Genomic DNA, 24,055 nt, shown 5'->3' on the forward strand with positions numbered 1-24,055 from the left:
TTAGTTTACAAAGGTAATTGGGATTTTTCTTTCCTCTTGCCTCCCATCAAACAAGTGCCATACCTTTAAGTGAGATTTATGTGAGTGCATTTATAGATCAGTGGCAATATCACGGTGTCATTCAGAGTTTGTACACTCCACACAGATGTGGAAATATTTCAGAAACACAGTTTAAGGGTGCATAAGGCCCAATCGGTACTGAAGACAGTGAGAGCCTATTGGATTTAGTGGCCCTGGAATTGGGCTGAGCTCTCCCCCCCCCCCCCCCGTTGCCTATCAATAAGAATTGAGAGTGCTCAGCACCTCCCAGAATCAGGGGTCCTTAGTGGAACGGGCACACATGTAGAACCAATAACCAGCCAATATTAGCAGCATTAAAAATAAAGTAATACAACTGTTACAGCCTGAGAGATACTGATTTTGTCACTAAATTATTCAAGTACAATGATATTTTGTGCTGTTGTTTCAAATGTTATTACATGGTTCCCGTAACGGAGTTTCTTTATAGGTGCACATTAAGCTTAACTTAAAGCTAAGGCACTTTTAAACTAAAGGCCTTGGTTCATCAGGTGGGTGGGGGCAATGGGTAAAATACAAAAATATTTCTTCTAAGCTTTCTCAGAATCTTCCTGTCCCTCTGTACGACCAAATGCTATTAAACTCTACAGTTGTCTTGTTTCCTTGTAGTAATGCATTAATTGGAAAGCTTAATTTACCACTGAGTTGCACAACTGCAGTTTAGAACCAGTGAACATGGTAAGTATTTTCTGGCAGTGAATAGACAGTACAGCTTATGTCTGCTTTGTTCACTAGAGAAGTTTACATAAGAGAAGAAGGTAAAGGGATGGGCAGTTTAACAGTTTGGCCCAGATTCTGCAAACACTTAGAACTTCTTGCACATGAGTAGTTCCCTTAAAGTCATATGCATAAGTGTTTACAGAGTGCAGCCTTTATTATTGTTAGCCAGAGCAGGGAGTGGAATCTCCCAATAACAAGCTAAACATACTGTTAAACTAATATTAAAAATTATATTTAAAATAGTTTTGTTCTAAATAAACAAGTATCCTTACAAGACATCAGTATCTGTTTTATTGTCACTCTTTTTGCTGTTACCTCCTTAGTTGGCTTTTTATCAGAGATCCTTTGACTGTTTTGTGCTAAGGTTTAGTTCTGTAGAAATCTGAGTGCAGGTGAACTGCAAGTTGATAGGTATATTCTGACAGTTTGCCTGTGGCCAGTTTTTCAGTTTTAAAAGAGTCTTCTCACCCAGTTAGTGTTACACTGGAGACACTGGGTTGTTGGACAGAAGTAGGAACAACAATGAAAACAATGTGGACAAGAAATGTAACTGAATTGCATTTGTACATGAAGCAACTGGGCCTCCTTACAAGGCTTAAAATAAGTGAATTCCAGAAATGGGTTAAAGAAGCTGGATGGAAGCTTATTTTTCCTTATTATTCTGTATTAAGTGGTTGAACTTGGCTTGTACAGTCCTGTCTATTTAAGGAATGAGGCCAGCCCATTTGGCATAACTGAAGTTATTTTTGTGGTGAACACTGGCAAAAAGAGTTTATTGGCTAGTTCTACTTATCCCTTTCTATTCTTTCATTCAGATTTGGGCTAACTTAATTAGAAACACATGGCTGAACCTGTATGTAACCTTTAAAAATAATTTAACAGTAGTTAAACCTTCTCCCTCTTTTGGAATAACTGCTTTGCAACAGATTAATCATGAAACAAAGCAATGTTGAACCAAAAGAGAGAGTTACTTTATAAATGCACTTGGTCTCCAGTTTCTTTGCTCTGAAATATGAGTTTCTCCTAATCTTACATTTTTCTGACACAGAAAAAGCATGAAGAAGCTCAGCTAATTTAGTTGTGGTAATTTGTTTTGGATTCTGTACTAACTTGCACTGAATTCACATTGCTATCTACAGATGTTCCCCCAAAATGCATTCATTTCATTTTAATTTCTTTCTTATTAACTTTAGGAGATAATTCCAGAAAAGCAAGAGACAACTGAGGAAAATACAGGAATAGTAAGACGTGAGCTGGTACTGTAGAAATTTACCAAAACTATGGTGACCTCTGTGCCCCATCCAGCCAGGTGATAAAATATAAGCATTTCCCTACCTCAAAGCTGTTTGGTCTGGGATACAGAATTGCTATCTTCAGCCCAGCATGACTGAAAAACTGCTTCATGTTTACTCTTGATCTTTTCTGTTAGAGTACATTAAAATGTCCTGACCTTTGAGCTCCATAGTCCTGGGTAGGCATGATTTCTGATTATATTGCTCCTTTTTCATTGGCAGAATATCTTAAAACGTGTGGAGGAAATAATGATGCGCTCCAAGAGTAATGCCTTTATTTAATAAAAGTAAGAGCTTCTTGAAAAGGAATAATTTCCCTGCACGCTTCAAGCCGCTTTGTTTTATGTGAAAGACTGTATTCCCTGGCTCCTCCTTTGTTTGCACAGTGTCTTTTACAATTCATTCCTCCAACCCAGAACTTACATAGTCTATTTCCAATTGGAACTGCAACTTCATTTTGCAAATACCTAATTTTAAATAAGATACAAGGAATCTGCTTCTACCTCCTCTGCTAACTGGATCAGTGCATAGCTTCCAAATGTGTGTGTATACATTTTCCCTCAGAAATAAAATGCAACTATTTAGTTGCCAAAAACCTCTGTTCCCAAGATCTGTTCATTCATATTCCTTTCATATTAAAGTCTAAAATGAAATGAATGTAAATTTGAACTATATACAAGTTAATTTAAATACAGCAAACTTACAAACTCTCTTAGTACAATGCAAAAACACTGTCTTTGATTCAATGGTACTGTATCATTGTAACAAATTACACTTAAAAATCATTCAGTGTGAAATTGCAGATTAAGCCCATCAGGGATGGAGTTTTAGCACTTGTCTAGCCACTTGGGAGTGTACAGATGGTGAATCTGAGTTTTACAATAGGCACAATCACTGATTACACCCATGGATGTAACGGACAAAAAGACCTGCCTCACAACGAAGATAAGAAAAATACAGTGGAGGTCCTAGTGCCTGACTTGTTCAGAATACGCTACTTTTAAAAATGCCTTTACTTTTAAAAGATTTGTTTAATGTGTAGTACAAAGAAAAACCTAATTAATATGCCCTTCATTTTCAAAAGTAGCTTTATGCCTATTCTTTTTTAAATTTATTTTTTCCATGTTGCATCCATGTAAGCAAAAACTGTATTTTGACTTGTTGGAGTTATGCACATATGGGTTTGGCAGCTTCTAACTACCAGTGTCTTCAGCACTTAAACTAAAACCTGCTGTTCTCTATTCAGAAGGGAGAAAGTCGTCATGCTCTGCATGGACTAATGATAGTTTCTCTCTCACCTAGTATTGTCATGACTTTGAAAAATGCCAGCTGACCTAGTCACTGATTTCAAATTTCATGATGACACAAGGAACGGATCCATTATCCTGATGTAAGGGGTCACCAGGATAAGGCTAGTAATAGAAAAGGAGAGCATCTTTCCTGGTATGCCAGCCTCCACTTATAGCTTTTTAAAAAGAAGCTTCTCTTTTTGGCCATGAGCAATGCTAACTATACAAGTTTCAGGAGTCTTATGCAAGCTCTATAACACTTATCCACATTACTGTACACTCATAGATACTCTTCTGTCACTAACATAATTGCTTTTTTTAAATTTTAAGAATGGGAAAAAGGTGAAATACCTTTATTCCTATGGTATTAGTGCAAGTGCACTTCTTGTACAATTTGATAGACTCTCTTAGTTCAAACAGCAGAAGATTTAGATTTTCCTCTTTATTTCCTTCAGTGAGTTTTATAAAGTTCTCTTTGCAGAGAAAAATCCAAAAAATATGTATTTTCAATACAGGCTAGGTTTTGTTTGTATTGCTGGCTATGATATGTGTGTACATTTAGAAAAAAAATATTATAAAATACTTCTAAAGGTCTGACAAACAGAGAGAAATTTTGAGTTACAGGAGACTGCGTCTCATTGTTCTTAATTATCTCAAAGTTCTTAGAAGAGTTATAGATGTATTTACCATAAACATTATATAAAGCCATAGGCTGATGTGTAAGCTCAGTGAGGCTGGAACCACCTCATTATTATATGTTTGTACAGTAGTTAGCACAGTGGGCCTAGGGCCTCTAAGAACTACCACTGTACAAATACATAATAATAAGTGCTTGAAGGGCTGACAACCCCACAAAACGTAGAAGATTCAGTGTAAAGTCTAACTCTCTGTCCCATCATTTCTCCACTTAAACTTAGTGTTGCAGCATGGTACATTGTGAATGGTTTGCAAAAATTAGAATGTCCTTGATAGAAGGTTTGTTCTTTGATGCACAGCATAATTTATCTCTGTGCAGTGTTATTGTGTAATGTAATTATTTTTATATAAAATATTATACAACAGGCACTGAGAAAGAATAAACTTGATTTGCTGGCCCATGTTGCAGCACTTCCGATGTCCACCATAATTGCTAGTGTCAGGACTTCTTAGCAAAATGTAACCCCAAAATGTCTCAAAAGCAGTAATGCGCTTCAAGTATAGTTGTAGATTTTTATTTGTTCTTCAGTGATATCATTATTGAAGACATATAAGCCAGTGGAATTTTCATTTCTAACATTAAATCCTTTTCCACATTGACATATGATAAACCTAAAAACTTTTTTAAATATTCAGGCCCTAATGTGAGCCCATAGAAGCAAGAAGTTCAGGACTGAAGTTGAAGTTACTTCCTTTACTTATTGTCTGTAGGAATTGCAGCACATAGGGAAGGTAATATCATCCGTGTTTAGAGACACCCCCTATAACATCTAGGCATGAAAGGGTGTGCTAAGAAATAGCTTGTCAGTTTGAACTTGAATTTGCTCACATTTGTGAATTTCAGTGAAATCCTTATTGCTACTTAAACATGAGCATTTGTGCTTTAATTTTACTTTGTATTTTTGGCAATAAAAGATAATTATTTTAAACATGTTTGTTACCAACTTTTTACAATAATATGAAAGTCACTTTTAAAGGAATATGTATAGGAATATGATTTGTGGATATAATTTACAAGTCTTGTGGTGACTGGGTGAGAGAATGGTGGAATTTCTGCTGTTGTGACTGCTTACATAATTACATAATTGACATTCCTGGTTATACTGTTGCTGTTAGGTAGGGTACAGTTTCCCTCCATCCAATCCAAGTTACAGGGAAGCATGCATGGTTGTGACTTATGTCTTCCTACAGCCTATTAGTGGGCTTTTCCAGACTCAGGTTCATGATAGTTTTAACCCAGTCTCCACAGACCAATTGTGAGTATGACACAAATGACTATAATGCATGCTCTTAACTGTGTTCATGCCCACACAATAGAGGGTTTTTTCCCCTTCATGGACAACACAAGTAAAACAAGAACATTTGTAACAAAGAAGAAAATTTTCCACCTTTTTCCTGACCATTAAGAATTATTCCCCTCTGTCTACCAGTTTACAGCTTAGGCCAAATGTGTAACATTTGTCATAAACTCTACTGGATCCCTTCCTTTAGAGTTCATGTTGGCCTCCAGTCCTGTTGTTTGCCATAGCATTGCCTTCACACAAGATACTTGTAGGAGGTGATTTCCATTTATTGACAGTCCAAATGGTCTTTAAAGGTTTCCCAGTCACCAGCTGTCTCTTGTTAACAACTAGAAATGCCCCCAGGAACTTCCTCTTATTTGATGTTCAAATATATATATTTTTGATGCAACATGTAATCACATGTACCAAGTCAAATGACAGTTCTGCTACTGAGGAGGTACTTTATAGGATTTTCTGGTATGTTCATTGTGAACAATTAGGGACCTAATCCTTTTGTATCCTTATATAGTCATTTACCACTACTCCTTGCCTTTCCTTATTGAGCTAATTCTTTCCACAGTTTGAAAGCTTTGATATCAGCACTTTCCTTGATACCCTTATTCAATAGTTATTTTTCTATATTACAGTATAAAAATTCTTCAAGATGTATAGATAGACTACGTCTGCCACTTCATCCCATCAGCCCCCATTGTCACTTCCTTGACAAAGATAATTAGATTTGTTAGGCATGACCTCTTCTTGTGAATCTGTGTTGACTGTCTTTGTCCAGCCTGTACCTGTCCAGGCATTCTCCTATTTGTTCCTTTACAGTGACTCTGGAGTCATTCCTAAGGACAGACTTCTCTGAATCCAGGCTTAATGAAAGAGGTGCTGGGGCTCAAGCAATTTTTTTACATTCATAACTGATGCAGCAAGCCCAGAGATGCTGGGAGTATGAACTGCCAAGCCTACAGGTGCTGGGGCTAAGCCCTGGCACAAATTAAGCACTGTCTGAATCCTCTCTATCCCTTCTTTTTTCTCCCATCCTCCCTTTTTTTTAAGTGAGTCTAGTGTTAGTGAAAGATGCTATACTGACAGTATTGGAGACAAAAGTCTTTACTTAGCCACAGAACAGGTACAACATGGAGGCAAGCTTCAATCTATGTTGCCCCTTGCCAGAGCCTTAATTTGGCTTCACGTGGTGAGTGATGAGTTAGATCACCATACCTATTCAGTCCTTAGCTTGTGGACTCAGACTGTCAAGAAGGATGGTAATTATAATGCTGATTTTGGTGACAAGATCACCAACTTATGTTGCATAGAACACTGAATAGCCATGACTTAAATCATAACTAATCTGGGATGGATTCAGACAGTGACAGGCCCTTCTACCCCGTTTCTCTGCTCCTGTTTTGCTTCTTAGAGTCATTTTAGCCTACCCTTTGGATAAGGCTTGTGTATGGTGAGATTTTAAACTCTGTTGAGCCACGCATAGTGCTTTGCAAATGTCAATAAAATTGCTAAGACTTAAGTGCCTCTCCCTTTGATCTCCTTATAGAAGGAACTCACAGAACAAGTTAAAACAAGTTTCTGCGTTCTGCCGTATTTCCTATGCATGCAACAGGTGCAGAAATCTGATCCACAGCCCTCCAGTGGCTGGAACACTGGGGCCTTGTCTGTATTGGGGTTTCAACCACTGATGTTGTTTTACCAGTGCAAGTCCCTACAATAGACATGATTTACACTGGTACTGCAGTGTGCTCTTGTGCAGTTATATTGGAGCAAATCATGCTGGACATATATGATTTTTGTCTCTACTAGGAGTTTACACTGATAGGCTTATGCCTGTTTTTCAAAGAAATGTTTTTAAAAGTAGCAAGTGACCTTCAGGGTGTGGGTTGTCATGTAGCTAGTTACTGCTTAGTGTACAGCTGAAATGTTATGTTGGTGTCAAAAGTATTGTTTCTTGCACTAATATTTTTCTTTTGTTCCCCATTTTCGAGTTTCATTCAACATCTGAATTTCAAGTCAACACGTGCTTGGAGATCTAGTGGAAACATAGCATGTTGGGGTCAGAGTTTGGGATCTTTGATTCTAGATTGGCCTAGAAGATCACTTTGAGTTTTTGGTTGTTTCTTTTTACTTCAGTGAGAGCTGTATCAGGTGATTATCCTCTGAGGTTGTAAGATAGTTGCTTTATACACTGATGGTCACCCGGAGGGCACTGACTATAGCTTCAGGGGGAGCTGCAGCTTTTGCGGAGAAGGTTACGGTAATGTCTAGACTTGATAGAGTGGATGGAGTGAAATTATGCTACTAACTGAACCATATAGATACAGACACAAATGGATACAAGATCATAATTTGTCATTTCTCACTTTAAAGTCTCACTAAAACTGCTCTTCATTAGTCAGAAATCCAGTGTCCAAGACAAGGGCTATCCATCGGGCCAAATGGCAAAGTTTAGCTTCAGATCCAAACTTTGCAAAGCTTAAGGATTTTGGTTCAGAGTTTAGCTCAAGCTCCTCTAGTGCCAGGCTAATTTAAACTGTTATGTTGTATATTTGTTTCTGAAACCTTGACTTGCTAGGCTGAAATCCAGTAGATTTGTGAAACCCAAATACAATGATGATGATTTAGGAGAAGCAGCATCAAAAACTATTTTTACCATAAAGTATGCTCTAGTATACTACATTCAGCTGGAGTGGTTTTTAGTGAGCAGTTAATAAGATCTGACAATTGCAAGAATCAGTCAGCCCATAATCACCTATTAAGCAATCCAATAATTTTTTAAAGGACAGTGGGAAAAAATATCACAATCTGGGATATAACATTTGGTTTCCATTTCTTTTTCCAGCTACAGTGAAAATGAAGTAAGTATACAACTTCCTCCAAATGTGTATCAGACTTCATAAAAGCAAATCTGTTTTTCCTGCAACATGCTTGAGAAGAACAGTTAAAGAAAATGAAAGCTAAGAATGGATGTTTTCTGGAATCTCTGGCCCTAATTCTGAAAACACGTTCACAGAGGTTAAATTTACTCACGTGAGTAGTCATATTGAAATTGTCACTGTGGCAATTCCTATGTTTCTGTTAAATCAATGGGACTGCTCACATGAGTAAAGTTGAGCATGTGTGTGTTTGCCTAAGGATTTAAGACTAAAATCCCTTCTCTTCAACCAGCTTTAATCAAATTAGCACCATTGAGTTACGTAGTTGCTTTTACTCATGGATAGCTTACTCTAGCAGGTTCTCTGCTACCTCAACATTTGTGTGCTAAACATTGCCACATTTAGGTGACTTTTGCTTCATGTTTACAAGACGAGGAAATATAAATAAACCATTTCTTCACCTTCCCTGACCAAATTCTTAATTTCAGTAATTAGAAGACACCATAGTACAGACATGCTGTTTCATCAGAGTTTAGGCTACAAGACATAAAACTAACATTTTCAAAAGCATTTCATGGTTTGAAGGAATGGTCAATTAACCTTCTGTTTCCTGTGGGGAACCCTGCAAAGAACTGTCAACAGTTCAGTTTAGAGAGATTTGTCCAGTGACCTACAAGGCTACCAAGTTCACAAATGCATGTAACAGTGTCATCATAGATTTGTTTCCTGGGTTACTATCACAAGAGAATAAACCAATTGTTGGACAGTTTCTGCTACAGTATCTGGGCGACCAACTGAATGATGGGTGCTGGCCTACTGGTATGGTGTGCACCAATATAGCTTTTCACAACTGGAACCAGTCAACAGGAAAAAGAAAAACTCCTGAATCTTCAAGATATATTATGTGGCTGGTTCCTCCCCCACATAACTTTTTTTTTTTTAAGAGGGGATGAGGGGAATTCATAGGCTGCCTGCTGAGCTTCTTTGTATTTTCAAAACTCTTCAAATGCCAGTGTAAAATAAAAGGTTGAAAACATTTGATTATTCTAGTGGCCACAGTCTCAAGATTTAAGTGACAGCAACATCTAACATTTAATTCCAAATTAAGGACATTCTGTGGGAGCAGTAGAAATTGATTCAGAAGATGGTAAAAATAAGGTTTATCCATTCTGAGACCTTGAGGAAAGATTATACTGTCCAGCTACAGTGGCGACAAAAGTGACCAGATTTTATAGTGGAATTGAAAGGAAACTGAGGGTCAAGTCCTGCCAATGAAGTTAGTGGGAGCTTTGAAAAAGGAAGGCAGGATCAGGCCAAAAGAGATGTGATGTTTTCCAAAAGATTAGAAAAGTGTAAATGAAAAACCAGCAGTTGGCCTTTGGTTTTGGCTTTGCGTTGAGTGGTATGTAAACAGGAGTGTAGCAACTTAGTAAGGAGTGGATATTGTCCAGCTGAATGAATGACAAGTGAAGGTTTCTCTTTTACTCAGCACCAGAACATTGTGGGGGTAGGATTTTAAAAGGGTGAACTTGGTGAATGGATGTTTGACATATCACGGGCCGTACTGATTGGGTGCTGACTATATAGATTACTTCAATTCCTTTCTACTTATTTATTTTAAAAAGCACTTATTCTTCAGTTAAGGATCTAACTACTGTATAAACTTACAAATGCCAGGTAATTCCAAGTTAAGGCATGCATATCTTTATGGCACCATGCCAAACAATGATGTGAGGCATTAAATGGTTCAATGGTGTGAGAAGATGGAGTGTCAGCATTACATTTAATTTTCCTGGCTTTTGTCATTTTGTCAGACCCTTACCACTTAATTTTCAAAGTGTTGACCAGGGTCTTAGCTGCATGACTCTAACAGATTTTAATCAGAACAGCCCAGTAAATCCAGTACAACCCTTTGCAAATCTGGAGGCTAATGCCAATTAAACAGAAATGTTTGGTTAGGCATTTGCCAGAACTGTTGTTACAGAGCTGATACTCCCTACTTTGAATACATATCTATATCTTTTACTGATGTTTTATTAACAATAGATTGGAATGACTTAGTCTAAGCTGCTCTGGTATATTGTATAGTGTTTTATATAGTATGCATATTAATAAGCTTTAAAATAATGTTAACATGGTATTGACAGTTTTAATAGCTGTTTTTAAATGGATAAATATTATCATTTTAATATTCCTGTCAGAAACATTGTGCTTAATCACTTTTCAAATTGCATTTTATAAACTGAAGCCATTTTTAAGTTATACAACTACAGAAGGAGAAATGGCCATATCTAACATTTTAAACATGTATTAAAAGAAAAATCACTTGAGGACTGAGATGTTATACCAAATTTCTTTTTGGAGCAAAGTTTTTACTGCTCAGTTAGAAGCTCTGACTGTAGTGTTTTATTACTAGAAATGTTGACAAGTCTTAAACATAAAATGTCAAATTTATAATAAGTGAACAAGGCCTCTTGTACTACAAATATGCATGTTCCTGTATGTAAAGACAGTCGCAATTGCAAGATTCTACTTCAGGCACACAAACTTCCTTTTCAGCTGTTGCTTCACAGATTGCTGTGTAACTTTTGGTGTGACTCTGCATTTACAAATTTGGGGGGTTTCTTCCTAATGCACAAATTGTTCTTGCTCATCCTTATATATTCATAGCATCAGATCTGTGATTGAAATGTTGTCTTAAAGATAATTTCAAGAGAGCCTTAGGTTAGGTGTAATACCATGTTTTTACTGGAAGTGTCCTACTCTAGAAATGCTCACAATGAATAATTTAGTTTAATTCACTAAAATAATCTTAAAGTCAAGTATTCAGTATGAGAACCACTAATAACATATATATTTCAGCTTAAATGAAGATTCTTTGCCTTTTTAAAAGTACAGATAAGGATATCAGCTGCTAGGGAAGTCTTGGAACTGGAGACTTTATTTTTCATGCAGCAAAAATTTCAGTCATGAAGAAAGTTTCTAGGAAAGTTTTGAGGAAAGTTTGAGGGAGTTTAGAGTTATTTCAGCATATATCTATGATGCTTTAATCTTTATTCTCAACATTGCTGAGTATTTTGAGTTTTGGATGCACATTTGTCAGTTATAGATTCTGATCAGGAAACTATCCCAAAATGAATAACTGAGAATATAAAGTAACAAATGAAAATCCAGCATTCACCATAAATGCCACAAGATTTACAGAATATTTTCTAAGCCAAGGTGTTGGAGATCCATGATTTTTATTTCCGAAGATACTATGAAAAAAGAAACCTAGTCCCAATGATTTTCCTCATAGTTTTCTGTATGTATTAGGGATTGACACCAGGGATTACAACTTCATATTATTTAAGAATGTGTATGAGGTAGGGCTTTATTGGGGAAGTAGCGGGAACAAGACCGTCAAAGATAATGAGCAAGAACTATGTATTTTCTGTGTGGGAGATGGGAGTTCAGTAAATTTGGGCTACATTCAGGTTCAAGGCCATGGGCTAGATGACTACAGCAGTCAGTCTTCACAGTTGACTGTGCTGGCTGCACTGATCTTGCAACATCCCCTGTCGCCCATTCCTTGTAACTGCACTGTCATGAGTTCTGAAGGAAATGACTACTACTTGTCCAGTTAGACGTGTCATCTAAGTACTAGGTGGGACAATTTAGGGGAGGAGAAATGAGTTGTTCAGTAAAAAGCAGAGAGAAAAGCAGAAACTAATACATATATATGAATGTAGTATCTTTGAATAATTTCATATAATATAAGGAAGGGTTAGTCTTGCAGTTAAACACAGCATTAATAGTTAGGTGATTTGGTTCTATTTCTAGCTTTATCGTTGATCCCTCTGTGTGACCTTCTACAAGCCCCAGGGGGCCTACATTGTCCAAAGTGTCAACTAATTTTGTGTGCTTTAATAAGGAATGCCCAACTTCACATACCCTCAGGTCTAGTTTGCAGAAGCCAGTGGTAGTGGCATGTTCTCAGCACCTCTGAAAATCAGGCTTTAGCTGTCTCAAGTTGGGCATCCAAAAACGAAAACAGCCAAAATTAGTGGCACAGTTGAAAATTTAACCTTAAGTCTCTCTTAGCCACATGGTGTAATCAATTTTTAAGCTGAAGTCGCCACTGAAATTAATGGGGTGTTCTGCTCAAATACTTAATAGTATGATATGATCATCTCTGCCTAGGTTTCCTCAGCTGTAAAATAGGGATCTGTCTCTCAATGTTGCTCTAAAGCTTAATTCATTAGTGTTTGTAAAGCACTTGAGATCCTCTGATGGGAGATGCCATAGCAAGGCAAAATAATATGTTCTGCTGTTGCCACAAAGGAGAAAAATTAAATTTTCTCAAAGGCAAAGCTGCTATATACTTAATTTCAATCTGGCCCAGTTGTGGATAACAAAATTATAACATCCTAGAAAAATAGACTATATATTTGAAATGCTGATGGATGCTTAACTATAGTTGAGCTCAGAGATGTTGCTTTTACGGTAATTAAAAAGTACCTTTTTAATATGAACATTTTAAACTCTGTGCATAGTGTTCATCTGTATTTAGCTAAACCATGTGCTCCAAATGTTAGCACCTTAAGTGCAAATTCCTTTTAAGCATCTGACAAAATGACATGAGTTTCATTATTTGCTAAACCATTCCATGACACTTAAATTTGTTCTTTTGAAGCATCACATTACCTCTGACACTCAAGGGATGAAATCAAGAAAGATTGGTGTAAATAATTTATAGAATACTGCCCTTTGGTGTTAACCGTAAGAGTGATGTGCAAGTGGAGCTAAGTCTAATGAAAGATTTGTTAATTATTCAAACTAAAGTGTGCAGTTGTTAACATTTCAAGATTAGTCACAGATTTTGAAAAAATATAAAGTCCTGGCTGTGAAAAAAATTAGAAAATTACAAACTGAGGGATCTCTGTGGAATTATACATACACACACAAATCCTCACCTGCCCACAGATGTACACACCTGGCATTGGTTGCACACTAACAGGTGTGAGTTTTTTTTTAATACAGGCAAGCATGTTACTGTAATTTGGGTGTGATAGAATCCTCCCCAGTCTTTTCAGGGCCCTAAATGCCTTCCATTTTCCCCTTGGCTTGCCGTGCCATCTCAGTCATGTGGGCTGCCAGCTAAAGTGAACTTTCCAGTTCATTATTGTGTATGTGTTTATTTCTGTTGTGATAGTTGCCAGAGGTTCTAATCAGGATCAGTGCCCCTTGTGCTAGGTTCTACATAAACACACATAAGGACATGGTCCCTACTCCAAAGAGCTTGCAGTCTATGTTTATTCCCATCTGCGTACCCCCCCGCCCAATCCAGAGAGGCAATTGGGCAGATGGCTATTTGAGTAACATCACATATTTTTTTACCCATGGCCTGAGTATGCTGCCTGCACAGCACATTCCTCCCAGGAACAAAACGGGTATCTCCCAGATGTCATGGCAGCAGATTGGCAAAGCCTGTTGTAGTGCTAATAACCACTATGTTGTCATTTTAGTAATTATGTGTTTGTGCTTTTCAAACATGGACATAAGGAATCCCTTTTGTGGGGCTTACAGGGAGGTGGGGTGGGGTGGAACACTGGGTAAGATTACAAATCCTAAAGAGAAATTTGCTCACAATCCATTTTTTTCAGCCCAAAGAGAAAAAAGTCCAATCATGGATAAGTACAGATGCTCCTTGACTATTCTTTTTTCTGTCAGAAGACACAGAATAGATTTAAAAGGCAAAGCATGACTTCGTAGGATAATACGCATGAGGGGGAGGGGAACGCAGGATAGAATGCAATCAAGGAGCATCATTAGACATTGAGAAAGATATCATTAGGTTAAAAAAATGTTTTTTGAAGAAAAACAAAGGAGAAACAATGTGTCAGGGTTGCCCAACACAAACTTCAGAGTCATTGACCTTGACAATAGATGCACCAGCAAACTTTGCCTCTGAGAGGTTAAAAATTCCAGCCAGGGTAAAAGTGGTGTGAACAGACAACAAGGAGTCCGGTGGCACCTTAAAGACTAACAGATTTATTTGAGCATAAGCTTTCATGGGTCAAAACCTCACTTCTTCAGATGCATGGAGTGAAAGTTACAGATGCAGACATAAATATACTGACACACGAAGAGAAGCGAGTGACCTCACAAGTGAAGAACCAGTGTTGACAGGACCAATTCGATCAGGGGGGATATAGTCCACTCCCAACAACAGATGAGGAGGTGTCAATTCCAGGAGAGGCAAAGCTGCTTCTGTAATGAGCCAGCCACTCCCAGTCTCTATTCAAGCCCAAATTAATGGTGTTAAATTGGCAAATGAATTTTAGTTCTGCTGTTTCTCTTTGAAGTCTGTTTCTGAAGTTTTTTTGTTCAAGTAGAGCTGCTTTCAAATCTGTTATCGAATGTCCAGGAAGATTGAAGTGTTCTCCTACTGGCTTTTGTGTGTTACCGTTCCTGATGTCCGATTTGTGTCCATTTATTCTTTTATGTAGGGACTGTCCGGTTTGGCCAATGTACATGGCAGAGGGGCATTGCTGGCACATGAGGGCATATATAACATTAGTAGACATGCAGGTGAATGAGCCTCTGATGGTGTGGCTGATATGGTTGGATCCTCTAGAGGTGGATGATGATGATGGTGTCACTAGAGTAGATATGGGGACAGAGTAGGCAACGAGGTTTGCTACAGGGATTGGTTCCTGGGTTAGTGTTTCTATGGTGTGGTGTGTAGTTGCTGGTGAATATTTGCTTCAGGTTGGGGGGGCTGTCTATAAGCGAGGACTTGCCTGTCTCCCAAGGTCTGTGAGAGTGAGGGATCATTTTCCAGGATAGGTTGTAGATCGTTGATAATGTGCTGGAGAGGTTTTAGCTGGGGGCTGTATGTGATGGCCAGTGGTGTTCTGTTATTTTCCTTGTGGGGCCTGTCCTGTAGTAGGTGATTTCTGGGTACCTGTCTCGCTCTGTCAATCTGTTTCCTCACTTCCCCAGGTGAACAGACAGTGTCTGTCAATGTAGCCTAATAAACAGGCAACAATACTCTACATCTCCCGCTCAGTTAAAGATTAATTACTCATTTAAAATGACAGCTACTGTCTAATGCCTAAAAGTTTAGAGTAGTCACTCACCATTCCATCCTTGTTACTTCAAGCACAAATACCTTGAGTTGTCTCAGTCAAGTTTCTCCATTTGTCAGCTCTTCCAATAGTATATTTAGAAAATGCTGAGCAAATAATGACAAGCAAATATTTCCTATTTTTTGACCCAAAAGAAAATAGTATAGTAACCATCTTTTACTGCTACCAAAACAGCCAGGTTTCTTTCATGGATCCAAATTACCCTTCAAGGTTTTTAATACTACTTTTTCTGAAATCCAGTGTAAATCATCTTATCAAAATTATATCTATTAAACATTAAATAAGAAAATTCCTGATCTTCCTAAACTCTTCAAAGCAGGTACTGGGATGAAGTTGGGCACCCTTATTTTTCTTCTAAAGTTTTCGGTCATCATAGTAAATACATTTAATCTTTTACGGATGAAATATTTTATTGGTTTAAGGTGGAGGCTGAAAAGGTAGATGAATGATAATATAATAATATGTAATAGAAAGAGAATCTGTTAGGGTTATTCATGTGCTTTTGGATTTGATTTACTTCCTTATTTAATAACTAGGTTCCTAAAGACCCCTTAAGCTTGAATGACCCATGTTTTGTTGCCAGGTCTATTCCACTGACCCCTGCCAGGACCCCTGCCCCAATTCATCTATCAGACAAAAATGAATCTATTCCAGGAGCTATCAGTCCCCATTATCTCTAATTGTGCCTGACAGTTGGAGACAGGCCTCATTATTTTTAATTGGTCCCTATAGTTTTAGAGTTAAATTAAACACAGTTTAATGCAGATCGCTCATATGCATTGGTTTGACAGACTCAGAGTAAAGTTGTATTTTAAGTTTTATAAAACATCAGTTTTTGTGTCCAATTGGCTTTATTGCTGTGAGCTGTATGAAACTTGACTGTATCTAAATGAAATATGTCTATATGTAATTTGAGACTTCTAAACGTCTGTTGCACCTATTCATTAAATACATGTTGAGATTTGAAATGCAGGAATTTACCATCTCATTATGAGGGAATAATTTCATACATGCCTTGCTTATATAAAGTCCTAAGTAACTTGTGTGTACTAATGAATGTACGAACCTGGGAGGATGGATGGGTTAAAATATAGATGGAGTTGATTTAAAGATAAACACACATAAAGTGCTGAAACATTTCCAAACATTTCTGAAGACAAATTATGCTAGTGAAGGAAATACTTCCTTAATGGTTTGTCCATCTCTCCACCAATATGCATCATGTTCTTAGAACTGAGCACAATGTTTTAGAAAAATGTCTCTTCATTACATCAAACATAATTGCTTTCTGTCTGAAACTGTATTTAGTGTCAAATACTGCAGCTTGATTTGAAAGAGGACTGGATAATTTTGTGATCAATAATAGATCATTTGTAGAAGTTAATATATGGATAAACAAACTTCATGCTCCAAGACATAATATTATCACCGCAAGGGTCAGGAAAGCATTATCTCTCTCCCATATGGAATACTGCAGAAATTGGCCTGATGCAGTGTAAATGGGGTGGAGCTTTCCTTCTCTGAAGTATCAGGTACTGGCCACTGCTGGAGGCACAATATCAGACTAATTGCTAATGGTTGGATCTTGTTTATCAAATACTATGTTTATATATTGTGTATTATAAATTACGGAACCACCCAAGTTTAATGGGTCAATTCTGATGATTTTTTCCAGATGATGAGGAATGCTAGTCTATAAAACAAAGACAGTAACTATGGGGAGGGATGTAGGTTTTGGAGTATACCCAATTCGAGAAGATATCATACCTCTGAGATTTAGCATTGTTAGTGCCAGTGGAAAAGAAGATCTGTGGTGTCCCAGCGTGATGGTGGGCAGAAGTGAGCATCTGAAATCATCAGGTGCCCAGCAGAACATATATCTGAAATCTCTTGGCCCTTCCTGTGGCAGAAGTCGGAAATCTTCAATGAAGTGAGGGATGAGCAGAATGCTAAGGGACAGGATGATGATTCTAGTCACTTTCTTTCCCCAAAGATAATGTGCTTCAGGCCCTTCACAACAGAGGAACAGTCTTCAGCAGAATCATCCCCGGGGAATAGAAAGGTCCTGTCATGGAAGAGTGCAATTCTGACAACTCTCACATAATTGTGCCTCTGTCAGTCCTTGGGAACAAGCAGTCATATACTGAGTGTTTTAAAAATAATACCACAAGAGTTTCAAACATACACATTATAGGTAGTTAACTTTTTCATATGACTCTGGTTGTTGCCGATATAATCAAATGGAACATTTTGCTAGTCAGTTTCTCTTATTTTCTTCTTTTTAATCTTGTGTAGAGAGGGAGTACTGAGGTGGTGTGCAGTTGTTGCACAGTAATCTTCAAAAAAACATGAAGATTCATCTCCACATGTTTTTTTTCCTTGATGATATGCACTGTAGACATGTCTTTGCTAATACATCTGCAAAGAGTAATTTGATCTTTGAACTGACCTCAATATATAGGTGGAAACAAACAAAAGGTTTTTTATTTGAACAAAAACAGTACTTAGCTGGACAAAAAGAAGGGGCCTCAATCTTCATCTGTCTCCTTAGTCCAAGCACCAACTCTCTTGTCTCACTTTCCTTTACTGTCCAAGTGAGTGATGCAGAACACTGTTTACTCTTACAGCTACATCCCTGCCAGTTATACGAAGCGAGATTCATTAACTCCTCATATTGGCAGGTTTAGACTTTATTCAACAGATTTTCTATTGCCAGACATACAAGTATAAGAAACTCCTGGAAGTGAGTAGGGCTATGGGGCAAGACAAGAATAAACAGCTTCCCACAACTCCTACTCATATACAGAGTTTAAAATGAAAATGGTGTCTCTTGATAGATAATGTTGCCAGACTTACCAGAAGGGCAATAACCCTGCTCCTGATCTCCAAATGTGACCTTGTCACTTAGTGAATCCTTGGTACTTTCAGCAAGGAAGCCAGAGTGTCTGTGATTAACAAGTGCTGGTTTGCTGTAATCATGCCAAGGGACAGAGAAGGAATCAAGCCATCCTCTCGTGGGTGCTGTTGAGAAATGCGTACCAGTGCAGCCCGATGGGCCCAGGCCTGCAACCCTTACTCACCCTAGTAGTCCTTAGTTATGCAAGTAGGGGGTTTGCCATTTATTTGCAGCATGCAGCTGGTGAACAGTGGACATATTGTGATGCTCAGTCCTGAAGTCTTTATTCATATTAGTGTACTTTACTCATGCAGGTAAACCAAGTGAGCTCAATGGGACAACTTGCAGAAGATATAATCATGCGAGTAAACCTTACACAATCAGGCCTTTTACTTAAAAAGAAGTAAGAAGACTCAACACAACATACTACTCAAAGAAAAAATATTGGTTTTCTGACAGTTTTTTTTATTAATGGGTAGAAGTCTTGTTACCTCTACCTGCTTTTGTCCCCAGATCAAATGTTTTGAAGCTGGGGGGAGGGGGAAAGAAGTTAAATATTGTATCTTTTATTTTGGGATGTGACAAACTAAATTAAACAATACATTTCTCACAACTAAGTGTGAGCCCAGGAATATTAAAACCCAAAGCAGTGTTTTTCCTTTTGGCTCAGGAGAAAAGAAATTGTAGCCCTCTTAAAATATCACACAACTTATATTGTGTCAAATATTTATTTCACAAGTTGTAGCTTCTTATATCTGTTGTGTTTAATCTTTCATCATACACAGCATTTGTGATCAAAACTATAGGTTAATGTGTTGGAGAAAAAGAACAGAGGTACATAATATTTATACACTCCATATATCTTTCTAACTGGTTTCTTTGGCCCGTGTATAGGCATCCATTACAGACCAAATCTCCATCATGCCCTCTTTTAGCTGCCTCTAATATGTTTTTTCTTAAGTATGTTAGACTCACAGCATAGATTAATGTCTGAATGAGTCCTTTGTTGTGTATTATACTGGACATAATCTCTAGCTTTTTCCCCCTGCAGTGCTTTTTAGGAACAAAGGTGACATCACAGATTAAGGCCTCGAAAGGACTGCTATACCTTCACTCCTCTTGTTGTGAATGACTATCATTTTACATTGTTAGAATCCATTTGGCATTTTAATTTATTTTTTATTTAATTTTTATTCTGTTTTTAAGGCCAATCCTGTAGAGAGAAGAAAGGAGGGATGATAGTTTAATTTATTCCAACCAATGTATTTTTATTGCAGTGGCAAAAGAGCATTGTAACTAATGGAGTTTCTTGTACGTAAGGAAGTTGTTACTGTCACATACATTATAACAGGTTTCAGAGTAGCAGCCGTGTTAGTCTGTATTTGCAAAAAGAAAAGGAGGACTTGTGGCACCTTAGAGACTAACCAATTTATTTGAGCATAAGCTTTCATGAGCTGCAGCTCACTTCATCGGATGTATCACGAAAGCTTATGCTCAAATAAATTGGTTAGTCTCTAAGGTGCCACAAGTACTCCTTTTCTTTTTGCATATACATTATAGAGATTAATAGATTTTTTTATTCAAAACAGCAGACTGCTGATGAATCTAATAGTTCTCTCTGAAATCAGGCTTTCAGTGTTTTAGTTTTTCAATATTTACCCTGCTCACATAGCACAGATTTACTTATATATAGCTATCTATCCACTAAAGAAAATCTACAGGATTTAAGTGATAAATTGAAATGTGAGTTACATGTGCTGGAGGCCTGACGCTGCCAGTACTAAAGCATCATTGAAATTTCTAAAGGATATAAATGACAGTTTCCTAACTCAAAAAGTGTTTCCACCAACATGTAGGAATTCTATATTAGACCTTGTCTTGACAGATAAAGAGGAACTGATAACAGAACTAAAAATTAATGGTATCTTAGGTACAAGTGATCATGACCTGATCATATTTATAATGTGCATGCTGAATAAACCAATAATATATATATATATATATATATATACACACACACACACACACACACACTTGGTGCTTTAAAAGGGGCAATTTCACAAAGCTGAAAACATTTATAAGCCAAATTACCTGGGAGGAAGAATTTAGTCAAAAAAAAATGAATGAAAATTGGGAATTTTTTAAGAACATTTTCCTAGATGCCCAAAAAGCCACAATCCAACATCAGGGAAGAAGGCCATATTGGTTAAAACAATGATCAAGTTTAGTATGGCAGTGAAGGCAGCTCTCTCTCTTTCTCTCTCTAACAAATAGAAGAAAGGGAAAGTTGATAGTAATGAATATAAATTAGAAGTTAGAAACTGTAAAAAAATGATGAGGGAAGCCAAAGGACACGAGGAGAAAAGTATGGACAATAATGAGAAGTTTAAGTATATTAGCAAAAAGGAAATCCTGACAATGATATTAGCCCATTCCTAAATAGAAATGGTAGAATTATCAGTAATAATTCAGAAATGGCAGAACTGTTCAATAAATATTTCTGTTCTGTATTTGGGGGAAAAAACAAGCTATAGTCTCCTCATATGATGGTAACACTTCTTCCATTCCACTAGTCTCTCTGGAGGATGTTAAACAACAGCTACTAAGATTGGACATTTTTAAATCAGCAGGCCGGATAACTTACATCCTAGATTTCAGAGTAACAGCCGTGTTAGTCTGTATTCGCAAAAAGAAAAGGAGTACTTGTGGCACCTTAGAGACTAACCAATTTATTTGAGCATGAGCTTTCGTGAGCTACAGCTCACTTCATCGGATGCATACCGTGGAAACTGCAGCAGACATTATATACACATAGAGATCATGAAACGATACCTCCTCCCACCCCACTGTCCTGCTGGTAATAGCTTATCTAAAGTGATAATCAAATTGGGCCATTTCCAGCAAAAATCCAGGTTTTCTCACCCTCCCCCCCCCCCCCAAACTCACTCTCCTGCTGGTAATAGCCCATCCAAAGTGACAACTCTCTTCACAAAATGTATGATAATCAAGGTGGGCCATTTCTTGCACCAATCCAGGTTCTCTCACCCCCTCACCCCCCTCCAAAAACCACACACACAAACTCACTCTCCTGCTGGTAATAGCTTATCCAAAGTGACCACTCTCCCTACAATGTGCATGATAATCAAGGTGGGCCATTTTCAGCACAAATCCAGGTTTTCTCACCCCCCCACCCCCATACAAACACAAACTCACTCTCCTGCTGGTAATAGCTCATCCAAAGTGACCACTCTCCCTACAATGTGCATGGTAATCAAGGTGGGCCATTTCCAGCACAAATCCAGGCTCTCTCACCCCCCCCCCTTTCCCGGGGACACACACACACACACACACACACACAAACTCACTCTCCTGCTGGCAATAGCTCATCCAAACTGACCACTCTCCAAGTTTAAATCCAAGTTTAACCAGAACGTCTGGGGGGCGGGGAGGGGGGTAGGAAAAAAGAAGGGGAAATAGGCTACCTTGCATAATGACTTAGCCACTCCCAGTCTCTATTTAAGCCTAAATTAATAGTATCCAATTTGCAAATGAATTCCAATTCAGCAGTTTCTCGCTGGAGTCTGGATTTGAAGTTTTTTTGTTTTAAGATAGTGACCTTCATGTCTGTGATTGCGTGACCAGAGAGATTGAAGTGTTCTCCGACTGGTTTATGAATGTTATAATTCTTGACATCTGATTTGTGTCCATTTATTCTTTTACGTAGAGACTGTCCAGTTTGACCAATGTAAATGGCAGAGGGGCATTGCTGGCACATGATGGCATATATCACATAGGTGGATGTGCAGGTGAATGAGCCTCTGATAGTGTGGCTGATGTTATTAGGCCCTGTGATGGTGTCCCCTGAATAGATATGTGGGCACAGTTGGCAATGGGCTTTGTTGCAAGGATAAGTTCCTGGGTTAGTGGTTCTGTTGTGTGGTATGTGGTTGTTGGTGAGTATTTGCTTCAGGTTGGGAGGCTGTCTGTAGGCAAGGACTGGCCTGTCTGCCAAGATTTGTGAGAGTGTTGGGTCATCCTTCAGGATAGGTTGTAGATCCTTAATAATGCGTGGGAGGGGTTTTAGTTGGCTGAAGGTGACGGCTAGTGGCGTTCTGTTATTTTCTTTGTTAGGCCTGTCCTGTAGTAGGTGACTTCTGGGAACTCTTCTGGCTCTATCAATCTGTTTCTTCACTTCCGCAGGTGGGTATTGTAGTTGTAAGAAAGCTTGACAGAGATCTTGTAGGTGTTTGTCTCTGTCTGAGGGGTTGGAGCAAATGCGGTTGTATCACAGAGCTTGGCTGTAGACGATGGATCGTGTGGTGTGGTCAGGGTGAAAGCTGGAGGCATGTAGGTAGGAATAGCAGTCAGTAGGTTTCCGGTATAGGGTGGTGTTTATGTGACCAGTGTTTATTAGCACTGTAGTGTCCAGGAAGTGGATCTCTTGTGTGGACTGGACCAGGCTGAGGTTGATGGTGGGATGGAAGTTGTTGAAATCATGGTGGAATTCCTCAAGGACTTCTTTTCCATGGGTCCAGATGATGAAGATGTCATCAATATAGCGCAAGTAGAGTAGGGGCTTTAGGGGACGAGAGCTGAGGAAGCGTTGTTCTAAATCAGCCATAAAAATGTTGGCATACTGTGGGGCCATGCGGGTACCCATAGCAGTGCCGCTGATCTGAAGGTATACATTGTCCCCAAATGTAAAATAGTTATGGGTAAGGACAAAGTCACAAAGTTCAGCCACCAGGTTAGCCGTGACATTATCGGGGATAGTGTTCTTGACGGCTTGTAGTCCATCTTAGTCTCTAAGGTGCCACAAGTACTCCTTTTCTTTTTACATCCTAGAGTTTTAAAAGAGCTGGCTGAAGGGCTGGCTGGACCATTAATGTTGATTTTCAATAAGTCGTGGAACACTATGGAAGTTCCAGAAGACTGAATGAAAGCTAATGTTGTGTCAATATTTAAAAAGGGTAAATGGGTAATTACAGGCCTTTGAGCCTCATCAATCCGAAGTAAGATAATGAAGTGGCTGATATGGGACTCAATTAATAAAGAATGAAAGGAGGGTGATATAAATTAATGCCAATCGACATGGTCTTATGGAGACTAGCTCCTGTCACACTAATTTGATATCTTTTTATGATGATATTACAAGTTTGGTTGATAAAGGTAATAGTGTTGACATAATATACTTATACTTCTGTAAGGCATTTGACTTGTTATTACTCCTCACGACATTTTGATCTAGATTGCTAGGTAAACTGAATGCAAGCAAACAATATGTGTTTGAATACAGCTAAATATTAATGTACACATCTGGGAACCAAGAATATAGGCCATACTTACAGGTTGGGGGACTATATCCTGGAAAGCAGTTACTCTGATAATGGACAATCAGCTGAACATGAGCTTCGAGTGCGATGCGATGGCCAAAAGGACTGATGCCGTCCTTGGAAACATAAACAGGGAAATCTTTATAAGGAGTAGTGCGATTATTTTACCTCTGTATTTGGCACTGGTGTGACCACTGTGTCCAGTTCTGGTATCCACAATTCAAGAAGGATGTTGTTAAATTGGAGAGGGTTCAGAGAAAATTATGAAAGGATTAATTAGCCTTCCTTATAGTGATAGTCTCAAAGAGCTGAATCTAGTAGCTTAATAAAAGGAAGGTTAAGTGTTGACTTGATTACAGTGTATATGTATCTACGTGGGAAACAAATATTTAATAATGGGCTCTTCCATCTAGTAGAGAAAGGTATAACATGATCCAAAGGCTG

This window comes from Lepidochelys olivacea (assembly GCF_965140295.1).
Source record: "Lepidochelys olivacea isolate rLepOli2 genome assembly, chromosome: 15".
NCBI lineage: Eukaryota > Metazoa > Chordata > Testudines > Cheloniidae > Lepidochelys > Lepidochelys olivacea.